The sequence below is a fragment of the Manihot esculenta genome, chromosome 16 (genome assembly GCF_001659605.2).
Source record: "Manihot esculenta cultivar AM560-2 chromosome 16, M.esculenta_v8, whole genome shotgun sequence".
Lineage (NCBI taxonomy): Eukaryota > Viridiplantae > Streptophyta > Magnoliopsida > Malpighiales > Euphorbiaceae > Manihot > Manihot esculenta.
Genome location: NC_035176.2, coordinates 8,525,425 through 8,538,284, shown reverse-complemented (window position 1 = coordinate 8,538,284; position 12,860 = coordinate 8,525,425). Strand labels below are relative to the sequence as shown.

General features: G+C 41.3%; 1 long non-coding RNA gene across 1 annotated transcript; it reads right to left on the bottom strand.

Annotated features, from left to right (window-relative positions):
• Window positions 1–10,210: 10,210 nt before the first annotated feature.
• On the bottom strand, window positions 10,211–11,234 carry LOC110604054. The gene is made up of 3 exons (XR_002486199.2): window positions 11,028–11,234; window positions 10,424–10,841; window positions 10,211–10,343 (listed from the first exon to the last, which is right to left on the bottom strand). It is a non-coding gene; the product is annotated as an uncharacterized LOC110604054 (long non-coding RNA).
• Between the last annotated feature and the right edge of the window lie 1,626 nt (window positions 11,235–12,860).

The window sequence follows — 12,860 nt, the reverse complement described above, 5'->3', positions numbered from 1 at the left end:
GGTTTACAGGTTTCATGTCAGGCTTGCTATGGGTCCCAGCGGCCTTAAGCCGATCTGGATCCTAGCGCCGGTAGCGGTCCGATTTTCGGGTCGTTACAACATCCATCCACATCAACATCATAATATGTAATGCAACATATTCGTGATTTCTAATGCAAACAACCTAATATATATCAGGCATTCGTGATGCATGAACATTCTCGAAATTTATTTGCTTTGAAACATAAAGATCCATTCTACTCACCTCAGGCTGACTCTGAAAAGACTCTAAAGCAGCTATCTCACTGCTGGGGTCCTCGGTTCCTCGGGTCCGAACCTACACAGGTGGACTCAAATGAGGGACCAAACATACACTAACATGACTCTAAACATCTCCCCAAAAACCCCCTAAAACATCATAAAACAATCATAGAAAACATGCAAAGGAAGGCTAGACAGGGCACTTTCGGCGGCAGGTTCGGCGGCCGAAAGTCCCCCTAGAGCCGAAACTCAGCCACTTTCGGGGCAGGTTCGACGGCCGAAAGTGGTTCCAGAGCCGAAACTCGCCAACCTTCGGGGGCAGGTTCAGCGGCCGAAACTCCCTTCCAGAGCCGAAAGTCCAAACTTTCGGGGGCAGGGTTCGGCAGCCAAAACTGCCTCCCCAGGCAGGTTCGGCGGCCGAACATGGCTTCGGCTGCCAAACTTGAGTTCTTCCGAAATGGCAGAACTCAAGCCTCTCATGCACATTTTGCCTTCCAAACTTCCCAAACTCATGCACAACACTCCCAAACATGCATAAACATGCACACAAGTATATTGGGGTCTCAAATTATCCTATACCCCAACAAACATCAACAAGCAACATACATTAAACACACATTTCATCCTTAAACTCACAAAAACCCTAACATATACAACTAACCTAAACATGCATCACTACTCCTTAAAACCCTTCAAAACTTTCATAAAACATAAAAAAAGGGTAGGATCTCCACTTACCTCTTGAAAATCGAGAGGAGAGACGATCCAAACTCGGAGATGGGAGAAATCGAGCTCCGGGGTCTCCAAGCTTCAAAACTTCGATTTTTACTTAAAAATCTTCAAAACCAAGCTAAAACTTGTTAAAACTTGAAGGATTTGAGGAGAAAATACAAGATCGACAAAAGGGGTGGCGAAGACTCACTTTACCCAAAAATAGAGAGAGAAAACTCACCCATTTTCGGACAGGGGGCCTTTTATAGGTGGCTGGCTAGACCACCTTCGGAAGCCAAAAGTGCCTCCGCAATTTCACCATGTTCGGCGGTCGAACATGAGGTTCGGCGACCGAACCTGAGGTTTGGCGACTGAACCTGGGTTTCTCCTCTAAAACATTTTCTTTCAAAACTCAATTTCTTTCTTACTTAAAACCTTAAAACACATGAAAACACTTTAGAAAAACATATTTTACCCTTCTAGAGGTTTCCGACATCCGAGATTCCACTGGAAAATAGGAATCCCGATGTCGGGGTCTAGCCGGGTATTACATTCTCCCCCCCTTAAGAACATTCGTCCCCGAATGTTCACTAAACTAGCATAACATGGCATAATAAACATAAACACATAACAATACATAGATACTAACCTTAAAAGAGATGAGGGTATTGCTGGAGCATAGACTCCCGTGTCTCCCAGGTACATTCTTCTACATTATGGTGATTCCAAAGGACTTTCATCATCGGGATTTCCTTGTTCCTCAACTTTCTAATCTGCGTGTCTAGGATCCGCACTGGTTGCTCAACATAGGTGAGATCTCCTAGGATCTCCATATCAGGCTCACTAAGAACCTTTCCCGGATTTGACACAAACTTTCGTACCATGGAAACGTGAAAAATCGGATGGATTCTTTCCATTAAAGCAGGTAAGTCCAACTTGTACGATACATTCCCAATCGTTTGCAAGATCTCAAAGGGTCCGATGTACCGTGGAGCTAGCTTACATTTTTTTCCAAAACGAATCACCCCTTTCATAGGAGACACCTTGAGCAACACCAAATCTCTCTCCTGAAACTCTACATGCTTCCTGCGGACATCTGCATAACTCTTTTGCCTGCTCACAGCAGTCCTAATTCTTTCCCTGATGATGGGCACTACCCTGCTGGTGATCTCTACTAGCTCAGGCCCTCCTAAGGCCCTTTCTCCAACTTCCTCCCAGCAGACAGGTGACCTGCACTTCCTTCCATACAAAGCTTCATATGGAGCCATCCCAATGCTAGCATGATAGCTGTTATCGTAGGCAAACTCCACCAAAGGTAAATGTTGCCTCCAAGAACCGCCAAAATCTAGCACACACATTCTGAGCATATCTTCAATTGTCTGGATGGTCCTCTCTGACTGTCCATCCGTCTGAGGATGGAAAGCAGTGCTAAAATCCAACCTGGTACCCATAGCATTCTGCAGATTCCGCCAAAACCTGGAGGTGAACTGGGGTCCCCTATCAGACACTATTGAAATAGGAGCCCCATGCAACCTGACCACTTCATCGACAAACACCTGCGCCAATTTGTCCATAGAATAGTGACTCCTGACAGGGATGAAATGAGCAGATTTGGTCAGTCTGTCCACAATCACCCATATGGAGTCCAATCTGTTGGACGCTGGCGGTAACCCCACCACAAAATCCATAGCTATATTCTCCCATTTCCACTCTGGAATCAGCAGTGGGTTAAGCATTCCAGCCGGCTTCTGATGTTCCAGCTTCACCCTCTGACATACTTCTCAGGCGGACACGAACTGTGCCACTTCTCTCTTCATAGCTAGCCACCAATAAACTCTCTTCAGATCCTGATACATCTTGGTGGCTCCAGAGTGAACACTGTATCTGGCATTATGAGCTTCCCTCATAATGTCTCCCTTCAAACTCACGTCATCTGATACACATAACCTGTTCCCATAGCGGAGGATCCCTTTGCTGTCAAATCTGAACTCTTCATTCTTGCCTGACTGGACAGTCCTGGCAATTTTCACTAACTCTGGGTCCTCATGCTGTTTCTGAGCCACCTGCTCCAGAAACACGGGTGTCACTCTCATCTGAGCTATCAAAGCACCTGTACCAGACAACTCCAACTGCAGCCCTTCATTAATGAGCTTATAGAATTCCCTCACCACCGGTCTTCTCTCTACTGTGATATGGGATAGACTGCCAAGTGATTTCCGGCTTAGGGTATCTGCTACAACATTTGCCTTACCCGGATGGTACTGAATTTTGCAATCATAGTCACTAAGCAGTTCCACCCATCTCCTCTGCCTCAAATTCAACTCTCTCTGACTCAAGATGTACTGCAGGCTTTTATGATCTGTGAAGATCTCACACTTTATCCCATAAAGGTAATGTCTCCATATCTTGAGTGCAAAGATCACAGCTGCCATCTCTAGATCGTGTGTAGGATAATTCAACTCATGCTTCTTCAGCTGCCTAGAAGCATAAGTAATTACCCTCTCATTTTGCATCAACACACAACCCAGTCCCACACGGGACGCATCACAAAACACTGTGAAGTCTTCATTACTAGTAGGCAGAGCTAACATCGGTGCTGACGTCAATATCTTCTTCAGCTCTTCAAAGCTTTTCTCGCACTAATCCGACCACACAAACCTCTGGTTCTTCTTGGTCAATCTGGTCATAGGAGCGGCAATTTTTGAGAAGTCCTGAACGAACCTCCTGTAGTAACCTGCCAAACCCAAAAAGCTCTTGATCTCTGTTACTGTAGTGGGTCTAGGCCAGTTTACTACAGCTTCCACCTTCTTGGGGTCCACTTCAATTCCGTTCTTTGATATAACATGCCCCAAGAATGAAATGCTCCTCAACCAGAATTCACACTTGGAGAACTTGGCATATAAGCCATGCTCCCTCAGGGTCTGCAAAACTATCCTCAGATGATGGGCATGCTCCTCTGCGTTTCTGGAATACACTAAGATATCATCAATGAAGACAATAACAAAGTGATCCAGATACTGGCTAAACACTCTGTTCATGAGATCCATGAATGCTGCAGGGGCATTGGTTAGCCTAAACGGCATTACTAGGAACTCATAGTGCCCATATCTGGTCCTGAAAGCCGTCTTTGGCACATCTTCTTCTCTTATTCTCAGCTGGTGATACCCGGATCTCAGATCTATCTTGGAGAAACAACCGGCTCCTGCTAGCTAGTCGAATAGATCGTCGATCCTAGGTAACGGGTACTTATTCTTGGTAGTGACTTTGTTCAACTGCCTGTAGTCGATACAAAGTCTCAAGGATCCATCCTTGTTCCTTACAAACAGTACTGGAGCACCCTAAGGCGAGGTACTCGGTCGGATGAAACCCTTGTCTACTAACTCTTGCAACTGTTCCTTTAGCTCTTTCAATTCTGCTGGTGCCATCCTGTAGGGAGGGATAAAGATTGATCTGGTTCCAGGCATCAATTCTATTTCAAACTTTATCTCCCTACCAGGTGGTAGTCCTGGAAGCTCATCTAGGAAGACATCTGGAAACTCTCTGACCACGGGCACTGAGGCGGGCTCCCTGACCTGACTATCCAGCTCTCTCACATGAGCTAGAAACCCCTGACAACCTCTCCTAAGCAACCTACGAGCCTGTAGGGCTGATATCAGACCTCTAGGCGTACCCCTCCTGTCTCTTCTGAAGACAACCTCTGACCCATTCTGATCTCTGAACCTGACTACCTTGTCTCTGAAGTCCAAGGTAGCACCATGAGCAGATAGCCAATCCATCCCTAGAATGACATCAAAATCCGTCAAGTCTAGAACCACAAGGTCGGCTGGAAGGCATCTACTCTCCACAAACAATGGACTATACCGGCAGACTGACTCTGCCATTGATGGATCACATTTGGGTCCACTGACCCAGAGGGGACACTCTAACCCAGAGACTATCAAACCCAACCTCTCTACGGCTCTCGGAGCAACAAAAGAATGAGATGCACCAGGGTCCATTAAAGCATACACATCTAAACAACCAATGATGAGATTACCTGACACCACGGTGTTTGATGCGTTCGTCTCCTGCTGTGTCATAGTGAAGATCCGAGCTGGAGCTAATGGACCTTCACCTCTGGAACCTGCTGAAGAAGAGGCTGCCCCTCTCCCTCGGCCTCTGCCACTGCCCTGAGTCATGGCTGGAGTTGCTGGCTGAGCCACACTGCCAGAAACTGTCTGCTGGGACAGTGCCATAAAAGGTGCCCTAAGACACTCCCGTGCTATGTGTCCCTCCTGCCCACATCTGAAGCAGGCTGTGGTCCCAAATTGACATGCTCCCTTGTGTAGCTTACCATACCTCAAACACTCTGCACCATCTGAACCCGAGCTCGAGCCACCACCGAGTCCCAGACCTGATTTCAAGCGATTCCAGAACTTATTCTTCTTTGGCTTTTTGGTGGTGCTACTCTACCTCTTACTGCCTGAAGCTGCTGCACTCAGAGAAGAGGGATCTAGCTTTCCCCTGCCTGGGGTCTTGGAACCCGAAGACTGCACCACAGACTGCTTAACTGTTCCCTGAATGATGGCACTAGCCTCCATCTTCCGCGCCGCATCCACAATAGTGTGGAAGCTCTCCCTCTCTGCTGCAAGGATTAGAGAGGAATACCTAGAGTGAAGCCTCATGGTATACCTCTTGGCCTTCTTTTGATCCGTATCATAAGTTTGCTCCACAAACGATAACAGCTCCAAAAACCTGTCTGTAAACTCATCCATACTCATCTCTTCAGTCTGCCTTAACTGTTCAAACTCAATTATCTTCAATTCCCTTGAGCTATCAGGGAAAGCCCATCCTGCAAATTTATTAGCAAACTCCTCCCAGGTCAAACTGTCCAATCTTGGGTCCACATAGTTTTTAAACCACTCACGGGCCTTTTTGCATTTAAGTGTGAACCCCGCCATCTGAATGGCTCTACAATCATCTGCCCCTACCTCATCTGTAATCATTTTGACTGTCTTTAGGTACTCAAATGGATCATCTCCCATCTTGAACTTGGGAGCATCCAACTTCAAGTAGTCTATCATCTTAACTCTGCTCCCTCTAGATGAGCTAGGCTTGGGTACTTGGACTTCAGGAGCTACAGATTCAGGGGGTGGTGGAGGAGGTGCAACATTCCCTTGTTCAGGGTTTGTTACATTTGGATAGAAAGGTGAGGGTGGATACATTGGGTATTGGGGGTATGGTGGATAGAAAGGTGGGTAAGGCATGAAAGAGGGATAAGGGTTAAAGCTGGGGTAATCCGATGTACCTCCCATCGAATACCCAGGGCCCTGTACAAAGGGTTGATATTGGGGTGGTTGAGCAAACCCCGAGGCCTGAGTACCTCCTTGAGATTCTCCCACGCCCTCTTCAGACATGCTTACTCCCAGACTTCCATCCCTTCTCTGGTCAACATCCATTTCATCCCCCTCAGCTGACACTCCTCCCTGAACTGCTCCTCTCCTGCTTGCATCAAAAGACCTTCTAGGGTCCCTTGACACTCTCTCTCTACTAGATCTGCAGGACATTGCCCTTGGCAATGCAGGGGGGTGGGTATCTATGCCCTCATTTTCTGGTGGGACTCCAGTTAATCGTGCAGATCGACGAGTGCCTCGCATTCTGTTTACTGAAAAGGTAGCACACATCACATAAAACATTAGCAACATATGGTTCATGTGGAAACACATGAACCCACATCACATACATAGCATATCATTAATGCACATGCATACAATCATGACATTTCACATTATCATTCAAGATAGAACTCTACATCCTATCCTAGTGGATATGATTTTCCTAGTGTGCTTGCCCTTCAGGAACATCTATGAGCCCGACACTCTCTAGGTCCGACCATATGAACCTAGGGCTCCGATACCAATTTGTAACGACCCGAAATCGGACCGCTACCAGCGCTAGGATCTGGATCGACTTAAGATCGCCGGGACCCGTAGCAAGCCTAGCATACAACCTGTCATACCTAATAAATCACTACAAAAAAACAGTGATTTAGCGACCAAAATTTTGATCGCTAAAAGGAAGAATTTGGTCGCTATTATGAAATAGCGACCATTTAGCGACCAAAATGAAATGGTCGGTGTTTGGCCAGTTGCTAAAGTTTTGGCGACAATCTGAAAATTAGTCGCTAAAATAGCGACCAATCAGCGACTATTTTTTGGTCGCTAATTTGGTGTCATGGCAAATTAAGTATTACAAAATAGCGACCAATCAGCGACCATTTTTTGGTCACTAATTTGGTGTCATGGCAAATTAAGTATTATAAAATAGCGACCAATCAGCGATCATTTTTTGGTTGCTAATTTGGTGTCATGGCAAATTAAGTATTATAAAATAGCGACCAATCAGCGACCATTTTTTGGTCGCTAAATTTTGATTGCGAAATGATCGCTATTTTGACCGCTATTTCATTGTTATTTGATCGTATCAGGAAAGAGCATTTGGTCGTTATTTCGTTGCAAATTAATAGTAAAATTAATAGTAAAATCAAAAAAATATTTGTTATTTAATTTGTTTTTGTGGCTGATTGGTCACTAATATTGACCCAAACTTCCCATTGAAAGTTTCAATAATACTATTGACCCAAAAAGTTTCACAGCTTGACTAAATTCCACAACAATAAGATAGTTAATAAAACAGTACAAATGGACCTTAATCAGTTCTCTGAGAGGGCCAACAAAAAAAACCTAACTCTATTGCTTAATGTTGACTAGATCCTAAGGTATCATCATGTCTTGAACCAACCAATCAAATCCCTCAAGCAGCCCCTCCCCTGTGTATGCGCTACAGCCCACGATTTTCCAATGCCTAGTTTTATCCATATTCTCCAGGTTTAGTACCTGCAGAAGTTTTGCAAACTCCATTTTAGAATTTCAAAAGACGAAAGCAAGACTATAAATCAGACATAATAACTTTGGAAGAAAAGAAAAGGAAAACCAAAAAATTATATATATATATATATATATATATATAGTAGCTTTAACCTGATTATTGAGTTCCATTTTGCAATCATCTAAGTTCAGATTTCACTTCCTTTCGTTATAGGAAAAATATTAGGCCATATGCATTTTACAGTATTAAAAATTAACAAAGTGAGAAAGAAGGCGTTGACATTAAGCCACCAATTAGCAATTGCATTAGTGTTCTTAATTAGGGTTTTGTTCCATAAAATTAAAGGGAAGACAAAAATTGATTCTAAACCCATCTCTATCATCAATCACATGGAAACCTCATGCTTTGGTCAGCTGTTTAGTTTAATTTATGACCTAATTATTCACTAATCAACTCTTTCCAATTGGGCCTTACATGGAAGATCTATGAAAATGGGTGCAACTATCTCATCTAAAAGAGAACATACAGTAAGAGACCTGGCTGCTGTCCACAAATCGAACCAACATCAGCCGTGAACTCAATTTCCAGTTGGTTATTTTAGCTTGTCCTAAGGATGGCAGAAGTACCTTTGTATGAATCTAAACGTGTATGAATCTAAACACCTTTGTATGAATCTTCTGGCGATAGTCTCAAAGTAATCATGCAATGTGAGGAAATTCTTCTGTGGAAAGCCAGTCAAGTAATTGCTGCCATGGCATGTAGTTGTGGTTTCTTAATGTGTGTTCTAATAACTTCTGCACATGGAATCAAATTAATCTTTAAATTTTGTGAAATTCAAAGGAAGGCAGAATTATAAAACAATAATAATCATAAAAATAAGATGGAAAGAACTTAGAAGCATGACCTGCCAAGCATCCTCCATATTTACAAATCTTTATGTAAGTTCAAGGTTTCAAGCCTTCTCCATCCAGAAGGTGCAGAAGGAATCAGTTAAAAGGCAGGGGCAACATACAAGGGTGTCAAGCCATAAAAAAATAAATAAAAAATATTAAAAGAAAAAATACAGGTAATACTTTGATGACTTGTATAGTTGTATTACCTTCCTGTGCCTTACTAGCTTGCTCCATGGACTGAACAGCATCTTCAAGCAGTGGGACTCCCATTCGATAGTTTATTGATTTACCATAACCCTTCAATATAAACACCTCCAAGTCATCTGTCCACTCCAGCAAAGCCACCTATGCGTTGAATGTTTTGCAAGTCAATATCCATACAAGAACGAAAATGAGTATAATTCTTTAACTTGAATTTTCTGAATAGTATTCCTGTCTTCCCTAATAAATCATCTATCACAAACTACCAAATATCTCATTTCTTTAAGCTTATCAACAATCTTTTAACCTTTTCTTTTTCCATCCAGTATAAAGCGCCAAAATTACAAAGGAATAAACTGATCATACTCAAAAAAATTTCCTGACTTATTGGCATGCACAGCGTATTGACAGATTAGTCATCAGAATCATGCATAAATAAGAAGAAAAATTAGTAAAATCACAAATAAGTTATATCTGATTGACCTCAGAAGGACTGAAAAGACCACAGGCTTGATCTGTTATATCCAACAAGGATGCTTCCTGCCAAATTGAAAAGTCAAGAAGACAGTGATGAGTGAGAGAGAGAGAGGAAAAGTCCACTTAAAAGCCATAACTAAATTAATCAAATCTGAAAACTGCTAAAAGAAAGGAATTTGTTTTACAAAGACAACTGCTAAAAGGAAGGATTTGTTTCATGATGAGAACCACAAATATTGCAAAATCAGTAATTTAATCACCTGCTTACAGAGAAACCACAGAGAAGCAGTGTCCTGTCTTGTAAAATTAAGCTCAAAACAGCTCACTAGTGCAGCTGTAATTTCATCTAAAATGGGCTCCTTGAGCTTATTAACAGCTGGCTCTTGGCTCCCCCTAAAAGCTTGCAACCATAAGCATTTAAAAGAAATCAAATGACAAAAGATTCATGCACCAGGGATGTAAATCGCCCAATCCCCCAATCTTTCCCACTTCAATAACTTAAAAAATGATTGGAAAAAATAAGAAGTGAATCTCAAAAGCATCTGTTAAAGGAAGAACCACCTGCAAAGCAACTTCTTGAATAAAAAGAAAGTGCATCCCTTAGAATTCAAAACTACATTGCCCATCATCCTATATTTAGAAATATAAAATAAGCATGCATATCTAGTACCAGAAGATCATTGTGGTCATTCATTAAAGAGTTCAAGCACCCAAATTAAATGAGAATTTTTAAAGCTCATCATCTTAGGATCTCACAATTGTGTATTTGAATCCAAACACATTCAACCATGACAACTAAAAAGCAAAACCATTTTATTATAAAGCAAATAAATTTTATTATTGACCTTGATTGTAAAGAAATAGTGACAAAAGGATACTTACGAACTCAAAAGCAATACAGTGCTCATTTTGGAAGAAACACATCCAACAGTTGAAAACTTATCCTTCATTGATCTGTGTAAATAGAATCATAGAGTGAAGATTTTCTCATATAAGTTCAATTTGCAAATTCGAAAGAAAAAGCACCAACTTACCGAAGCTTCATCATCCAGTAGATACCGGCCCTCCTCTTGAATTGTTTGTCTATCAACTTCAATATTTTGGATGTGTGAAATGAATTCCCAATCCTCACCCTTTTTATTTCCACATCTCTTCTTCAATTGGGGACAGTCCCGGATATCCAACATTCGTAAAGAGGTGAGGGAATGCAATCTTGAGGCAGACACTTCAATGCCGGGCAAGACCAAAAACTTAATTCTTGAAGACAAGTGAGATTCCGCAGTCCATCTGGAGGTAGGGATTCGAGCTCTTCAATGTTCACAATCCAAAGGTGCTTCAATTTAGAGAGAGGAGGAAGATTGAGGAAGAAGAAGAGATTGATGGTGTGAATATTTGGTGCACAACTTGTGGGCTTGCTTTCTGCAAATGTAGTGATTGATCGAGAGATGGAAACTGAGGGATGGAGGTCAAATTCGGGTAGTTATTACAATAGAAATTTGAAAGACAAGGAAATTGGAGTAGCTCAAGTGCTGTCGAATCATCCCTCTTGTTCTGCCATCCTTTAAGCTTAGGACAAGCCGAAGATGGTGGAGATTCACTAAGTAATTACTAGCTTAATTATATGATAAAATAAAATACCTCTTCCTTCAAAAGATTATCGTGCAGTGACTGAGGGCGCGGCGAGGAGTAGCACCGGACGGCAAGACTGGAGCAGAGGAAGCGGCGGAGAAGAGCAAAGAAGCAAGCAGACCAGCGGACGCAGGAACCGAACGCAGAACGACGTTGACAGCGTGGAGCAGAGGAACGATCGACGGGAGGCGCACGGCTGTACCAGACGAGTGACAGAGAGGCCGAATGGGGGAGGGGAGGGCGGTAGTAGACTTGAGAGTTGAGAGAGATTTAGGGTTGAGATTTAAGGGTTATTTTGATAGCAGTTTTATTTATTTTTTATCTTTCAATTAAGATTTTATTTTTATTTATTTTTTATCTTTCAATTAAGATTTTATTTTTATAGTTTATATTATTTAAAATGTTTTATACTGTATGTTTATTAATTTTATTTTTAATGGTATAATTTTTTTAAAGATAAATAATATAGTTTTATTGTATTAAAATATTATATTGTATTAATTTACGATAATAATATTTTAAATTATTTTTTAAAATAAATTGTACTAAAAATAAGAATATATGTAAAATTATAAAAAAATATTTTAACCGCATATTTAATCTTAATTTAAAATTTTAAATAAAATAAAATTTAATTAAAAATTAAATTAAAATTTTAAAAATAAAATGGTCGCTGATTGGTCTTTGATTGGTCGCTGTTTAGCGACTAAACTAATTAGTCGCTAAATATGCTCGCAAATTATACCATTATATTTCCACTCAAAAAATAGTCGCAATTTCGTCGCAAATATGATCGCAAATATCTCGCGCCACTAATTCCCGCTAAATTTAGCGACAATTTAATATTTGGTCGCTAAATAGCGATCAAATAACTACCAATTTTTGGTCGTTGAGCTTTTTATTAAATAAAAATATTATTTTATTCATGTAGTAGCAGAATGGTCGCTAATTGGTTGCTATATAGCAACCAAAAATTTTGGTCGCTAATTTTGGTCGCAATTTCACTGTTTGTTTGTAGTGAATCCCATACATGATCATACATTTTCATAAAAATTTTAAACTTTCCATCTACTAAGCTTGACCTGTGCATGCACCATAACATTAAACATACAAACCCCATACTAGAGCCCTCATCAAATGCTCTAGCTGGGTCAACATTACATACATCAAGCTTGGTTTACATCACATTAGTAAATCATTATATAAAGATCATGTATCAAAAGGGATTAACCATACACTCTAGGGTCAAACACAATACTAATCCTCAATATAAATTATACAATATCTTACAATACATTACATTACAATATCTTTCATGTCCACAACTAACTATTACATACACTATGCCTTTACTCTTGATGACCTCCTGACCTTTCCCGAACCTGCAAGCCTGGGGGTTAAGGGAAAGGGGTGAGCTATTAGAGCCCAGTGAGCAAAATAGTAAAACAATATATTAAAACACATGCTTTCATGGAATGCATCACATCACAAACAATCCACATCAAAAACAATCCACATCAAGGATGGACTTGTCACCAATAGCCCTCTACACATTCCAATGGTGCTAGGGGCGTAGAATGGGCCTCACTAGTCTTTCTCTTAACATAACATAACATAATATTCCAATGTGCCAGGGGCGTAGAATGGGCCTCACTGGACTTCCATACCGTATCATCGTCATCATATCATATCGAGGGCTAATGGATCATCCAATATCCATCCACATCAACATCATAATATGCAATGCAACATATTCGTGATTTCTAATGCGAACAACCTAGTATATATCATGGCATTCGTGATGCATGAACATGCTCGAAATTTATTTGCTTTGAAACATAA